Source organism: Mangifera indica, chromosome 19 (genome assembly GCF_011075055.1).
Source record: "Mangifera indica cultivar Alphonso chromosome 19, CATAS_Mindica_2.1, whole genome shotgun sequence".
In the NCBI taxonomy this organism is placed as follows: Eukaryota; Viridiplantae; Streptophyta; class Magnoliopsida; order Sapindales; family Anacardiaceae; genus Mangifera; species Mangifera indica.
This window is the reverse complement of record NC_058155.1, coordinates 4,640,805-4,648,252: the sequence shown is the minus strand read 5'-3', so window position 1 is coordinate 4,648,252 and position 7,448 is coordinate 4,640,805.

The following is a 7,448-nucleotide window of genomic DNA, read 5'->3' as shown; positions in this document are numbered from 1 at the left end:
ACTAACATTTTTTAATGCAAGTTTCAACGATTACACAATTACCATTGCTTGTTGGTTTCCTCTTTTCCCTATTGCTAACATTATAAGCAACTTTGTCAAGGTGATCAGTTGCTTCCTCACTAAGATTTTCATTTAAAAAGTCAGTTTTCACATTCATCTGATGAGATAATTGATTATTATTATTTTTAAGTTGAAGTTACTATATTATTCATAACAGTTGCATAGTGACAAACTCTCATTTATAGGTTGCTCACAAGATCGCATGATGTATTTACAAATATGAAATGTAATATTGTATGAGATTTATGTGTTTAGGTATATGATTCGAATCTTCTAATATGTGTGAGTGGGAGTTATTGGGTTTGAATTCACCTGTGACTATTTGACTTGACCCATATTGTTTAAACTGTTATAAGCAATTGAGATAACAGTTTCTTGGGCAGCTAAGATTGCAGATGACACGTATTTAAATGTCTAAAAAACTACTACAAAGTTTAATGTAAATTTTTGCTCCTCCCAAATATGAAAAATCAAAAGAAAGTAAGAGTCTCCCAAATATGTTGTTTATTACAAAATCTAGAAAAAAGGTACATTATCGTAAACATATGTCATGGAAACTAATAACCATGCTACATATCATCTAACAAAGAATTCAACATATTTCAGTTATGTTAATTTATTGTATTTCAAATTTACAAAATTTTGGTTGAATTTTTCAACACACACACACACACACACATATATATAATGGTTGCATTTACTATTTATCTAAGACAAATCTATCTTGTTGGATCCTATGAGGAGTGTGAATTTACATTGTATGTGTCCTCAATCTCTAATGAGCTTTAGGTCCCTATCAGGTGACCTCTTACTATCCTTTAGGTTTATGTCTTATTTACCTATTTTTGAATTATTTTTATTAAATTTTGATGAATATTCATGTTGTTTATGTTGCTTTTAGATATTTAAGGGAAGACAAGCCTCATCGTTCAACTAGTGCACTTTACAACTTCAAAGATCTGATCATGGAAGATAGCCCAGTTATTACCTAAACCTAATAATCTTATGTAGACATGATATTTGTCTAAAACTTCAATCTTGAAATCTCTTTGTACCTTTTTGTCAAATAATAGGGATCAATGTTAAATGCATTTACAAGATGCAATATATTAAGTATATTATAGTTTTTCTTTTCTTTTCTTAGAATGCTAATACTAATTTGCAATTATTTTGTGAACAATCTCATATCTTCCTGTTGAATTGTGATGTTTGTTGTAGTTTTCCTCTTCCAGAAATGCTTGGTAACCATCTTCTTTTCTCTAAAATGGGATTTTCTTTACATTTTTTGTATGCCTCGTTGAATCTATGTTTTTCCAATTATTAGTGTTCTTGAATGTTATGTATGAATGATTCAAGTAAAGTGACAACTTCGATATATTCCTATATTATAAGGTCGTTATTTCAAGTTCACTTGTGTGGTCATGGAGTCGTAATTGTTGCTTTTTTTCTTCAATATTTTCATATGCTCACAAGAGATATGATGGCTTGGCAACTATACTAGTCATCAAGGTTAGTGAAAACATGTGCAAGATATTGTATAGATAGATTTTATTTCAAAACTTTCATTTTTCTATATTTGTTGTCACCTTATTTTATGGTGCAGATTTCTGTAGAGTCAATTAGCCAATTTGGTGAATTGGTAGTTGATCTAGTTACCAACAAATTGTGATTATTTAATGTATGTTCATATAAAATTTCAATGATCCTATGCATCATTGTAGATCTTGGGTGACTTGGACAATTATACCAAAGCATAAAACTTTGGGATCAGAGAATTTTTAGTTCAATACTGTGTAAGTTTCAATTGTCTTTATGATTATATAATACAATCTGGATGATAAAATAGATAATTTTTCTAATACATGCTTTCTTTCGAAGTCATTACTAGTTATATAGAAAAATTTTACACAATTTTCACTCATAATTTCAATAAGACAATCATTATTTATTAATCTTTAAAACTAAGTGGATTTTTTCTAGATCTGTTTGAATATAATGTATCATTGATACTTAATTTTATTCTATTTTTTAATAAAATTATGGCTCTTCCGTAGTTTTTAATCAGTTTATTGACCATGAAATAGTATTTACTTTAGTTTCAATCAATACTAAAGTTAGAAAAAATTTATTTTTCTTAAGAATGGTGAGCGTTGTTGCACTATCCACCAAACACATATCTCTATCATTAGTGGATAATTTTTCTACTATATGTCTTCTTTTGGAGACATTATTAGTTATACAGAGAAATTTTACACCATTTTTACTCATTTTTCAACATGATAACCATTATTTTTATATATATTTAAAACTAAATAAATTTCTTTTAGATTTTTTTAAATATAATGCATCATTAATACTTAACTTGGTCCAATTTTTTAATAGAATTATGGTTCTTTCAGAGCCTTCAATCAGGTTTATTGACCCTGAAGTAATATTTACTTTAATTTCAATTAATGCTAAAATTAGAAAAAATTTTATTTTCCTTAAGAATTGTGTGTATTATTGCACTATCTATCAAACACATCCATCATTAGTTTTTGATGTCAATACCTCAATTTTGGAGTCTATATTTTTTCATTTAAAAATTACATTAATCATAACGTACGCAAAATAGTGAAATGAGGAAACCATGATAATAAAACACATAATAATATTCATAACTTCAAAATAAAGATATTGATGGATTCTAATTATAAAAATCTTCAGCATTCACGTCACTAGTCAAGCGACGTGTTTTTTTACTGTTGAAATAAGTCTTGAAACATCAAGATTTATTACATTGACATAATTTACATCATAATAAATTTAATTTAATTTTTATGGATGCTCAATATAGATCCACTCAATATTTGTGAGTACAACAAATATGTAACAAATGACATTTATAACCATATTTATTTTCATTGTTTTGTAATTTAGTTTGCATTATTCTATATTTTGCTTTAATCTGAATCCATTTTTGGTGGTATGATTGAGATTTTCTCTTATAACCATCTTTGGGTTGAAATTATTTCATTTATGACTTTACTCATACTTACAATAACTACATTTGATAGTTGCATTCACTTTAGGAAATGATGTTATGCTTGGGGGCGAGTTTGATAGTTTTTCATAAACTAACAAATACAATATTAATTCAGAATTTCTTTTCCTGATACTACTATTACAAGAGCATATTATAAAAATAAAAGGTGAAGAATCTTTTTTCTTCCACATTACCTCAATCAAAAAAAATTCTAAACATCGCAGAGTTGCACTAACTTACAAAGTCATTAGGAGTAGTATTGAATTTGATGTTCAAATCAATCTTTCGAATTTCTCCATGAATCTCATGGTTTTACTATTATATCCACATATTTGACTCGTAATTTTTCAGGGTTGTGAGATGTCGGAGATAATAGTGGTCTTGAATTTATCCTTCTAAGACATTTTATTTAATTACTTCTTGAAGACTCGTATAGTCTAGATGGAGAATCATGTCAAAAGCTCATTTACTTTTATCCATTCAATTTTAGAAATTTCAAATTCAAATATTATTTCAGATTCACAAAACTTCTAATTTTGTAAAGCATGTATTAGGATTATTCTTTGAAACTTCATGTTTAAATATTATTTCATATTTACAAAACTTATGATTTTATAAGTAATATTCAAAATTGTATAATATTCAAAATTTTAATTATAATGATATTTCGGACTTCAAGTTCATATTTTTTATAATTTATGCAAACTTTAAATTGCAAATGAGATATAATTATAATTATAACGTGAAAATAACAAAAATTATTATGTTATAACTTTAAGTTCATATTTATCTCATATTTCACAAAACTTCCAATTTTGTGATTAACATTCAAACAGAGTTTTAAATGATAATATTTAAAACCTTAATTATGATTATATTTAGGACTTTATGTACATATTTTTCATGATTTTGTAAACTTTCGGGGTTCAAATGAGATACAATTATAATTTTCTTTTACAAATGAGAAACAGTTATAAAAATAACATAAATATATACAATCACAAGTTGCATGCGTATACGAGAAAAATAAATATAACAATAGAAATATAAATAACCACAATTTGCTTTTGCAAACAGAAGATGATGTCTACTGTTTACTTTTACAAATAGGATAATATCAGTAATAAAAACATAAATAAATTAGATAAATTGAATAATTAATAGTAATGATATTGAAATATACCTGAACAAATTATGTTGATAATATATTATAAATATAATTGAATAAATTGAAATTGAAGAGAAATAAATGTAATTAAGGTGATGAAACGGAAGCCTGAAGGCTGTGGCAATACAAAACAGGAAGCAATGTGTGAAGTTTCATTAAGTAAAGGAGATGTGTGTACGTTGTAAAGAAGGGAGAGGGGCGGGATTTATAAGCATATCCCACCGCCCATAATAAATGGGCCGCCCAAATTCTCCACTCAAAGTAGATTGCTTCATGGGTGGGGAAATCTAATTACATAATAGGTATAATATTCTATATTGCAGCCGGCTATGTTTACAATTTCAGAATATAAGAAATTGTGGTTTATAACTTTTCAACCTAATACGATCATATACTTAGGAATTAATAAATCCCTATAAATTATTTAAGCTAAACTTTCCCATAATTTTCAAAAGTTCGATTTTATAGTTTAAATTGAATTATATACATATTCGATATATTAAATTAATCTAATATTTAAATACAATCCTACCAAGTAAATTTTTGCACAGAATATGAAAATTGTGACATTAAATGACAACATATTATAAGTCTAATCTTCTATATTACAGACTATATTTACTATTACATAATAGAATAAATTATCATTTATAATTTTTCAACCTAATAGAATTATCTAGTTAGGAATTAACATAGCCCTATAAATTATTGATAACATTTTCCACATTTCAATATCAAATAATATGTTTTTCATTGTCCTTGGTTCATGTGCCCAAATGATGTAAATTAGACATTAATATATAACATTATTTTTAAGCTAAAATCAACTAATTTTCAAAAGTGATTATAAGCATTAAAAAATTATTTTCAAATACTACCTAGGATAGCTTTTAAAATTCATATTATTTCTCAAGTTGATATTATAGATGTTTAATGATAAATACATTCATATATAATACTTCACATTACAAAATAATTTTATGGGAAAAAGAATAAACTGAATTTCATTTATATATTCTACAAAGTAAAGAAAAAAAAAAAGAAAGGACAACCCACAATGGCCAAACCGTGGCCAACAACACTCATTATTTACTAAATATACTCAAATTATTTTTCAAGTTCCAATTATTCTTTAAATTAAATAAAATATGTTAACATATAAAGAATAATGTTATGTATACATATTTTTTATACATAATTTAGATATATAGATAATATATTATCATATAATTAAATATTATTTTATTTTTAATTCAAGATTATCTAATCATATAATAATCTATTATCTGTGTATTTAAATTATGTATAAATATATATATATACATAGTTTTATAAATATATAAATCTTTAAAATTTTCATACTCAAAAGTATAATAAGGTGGTAATTAATTATTACTAGACTTTGTTCTTTTATTTTTCTTTTTGTCTTGATTGATCAACCAGCTTTCTTTTTCAAATTTGAGCGAATTAAATTGCTGCTATTGTGTGTGGCGTAGGCAACCGGGCATATAAAAATGTACATGGTTTTGTATAATAAATAAAATAAAAAGAATTATAATTTAATTTTATGGGTAGTGCTATCCCTTTCAAAGTTCCATAGAGTCAATACAACAATGTGGAAAAATTCCCCACTGAAAAAAACAAATTCATTTTCTCCTATCAATCCGGCGTTAGATGAGATGTCCTTAATTCTCCCTAATTATTATCATTATTATTGTTGTTGTTCTTTTTTTTTTTATATAATAATAAACCCAGTTGGAAATATTACTTTTAATTCACATCAAACTCAATTTTTTTTTTATGCATAAAAATTCATATTATCGTTCATGCATGATTAATTATAAGTTTTTACTAGATGGGGTATGTAATTTAAATCTATTTTTATTATAATTTAGGGTTTTTATTTGAGATTTAGATTAATTTCATCAATGATATCTATTATATACAAGAGAATTTTACAAATTCACTCAACTGTAAAAATAGGTGTATTTGGTTAAAAAAATTATAAATATTTACAATGATTTTCATAAGTTCAATAAAGATGTGGACAAAATTTCTACTATAGGAGAGAAAAAGACTTTTCTGCTTCTCTTTTTTTTTTTTTTTAAATTATTTTTAAAATTAAATAAATGATATTGACATATAACTCTTTTAAAGAAGTAAGTTTTAAGTAATAAGTCATGGATTGACTTGAATTACCACAAATTCAAGTCAATCCACTACTTTTTTAGTTTTTTCAGATTCAATCTTTATCAAGATGACAACTAAATTAATCACATAATTAAATTATACATATCTAATTAATCATCAAACTCTTTTTATTTTTATTTTTATTTTATTTTTATAGATGAGAGAGTCAAAATCAGTCTAATAATTAGAAAAAAATTTTGATTGAACGGAGCCTGAAATATTATAAAATATAATATTCAAAATAGTGTGAAGCAGTTGAGCTAAATCCTACAAAACAACCACCACCAACCTCCCAACCCCAAAAATTTTCCATTTTTTCTTCACTTCAATCCCAAAAAGAAACATAAAATATTGAATCTTCTTCTTCTTGAATCGAGGCCACCACCATGACTGGCACCGATGAATTCACCTTTCCTGTCATCACTGACTCCCACTCTTGCTCCATCGACTCTCCTCCTTTATGGCGTTTATCGCCTGCAAAAGACAGCAACGAAGAAGACAAAGAGGAGAAGATGGACGTGTTGTGGGAAGATTTTAACGAAGAGTTATCTGGTTCTTCTCCTTCTTCTTCATCTTCTTCTAGTTCCAGGCTGAAGCCTGGGAAGAGATCGGGCTCCGGTAGGGACATGGCAGAGATGGGCTGTGCTCAGGCTCTCAAGTTGTCGAAAAATCCTGGGACTGCAAACGCAATGTTTTCAAGTAGGAAGCCTGGTTTTGTAGTTTTTATCAAGGTGTTGAAGAAGCTTTTCTTGCTCCATCACTCTCACCGTCCAAAATCTGTGAAAAATAATCGGCGATGGTGATCAAATTGTATATTAAAGATGGTAAATGTTTTTTTTTTCCTTTTCAGTAGGAAAAAATGACTATTTTTTGGTATTTTGTGGGTGGTTTACAATATTCTGAGAAATATGACATTCTTTATTAATGATCAGAAGTTGGAGTAGAAGATTATGGGGTTGGGTTATGGAAATTTACTGTGTTTATATTTGGTATAGAGTTTCTTTT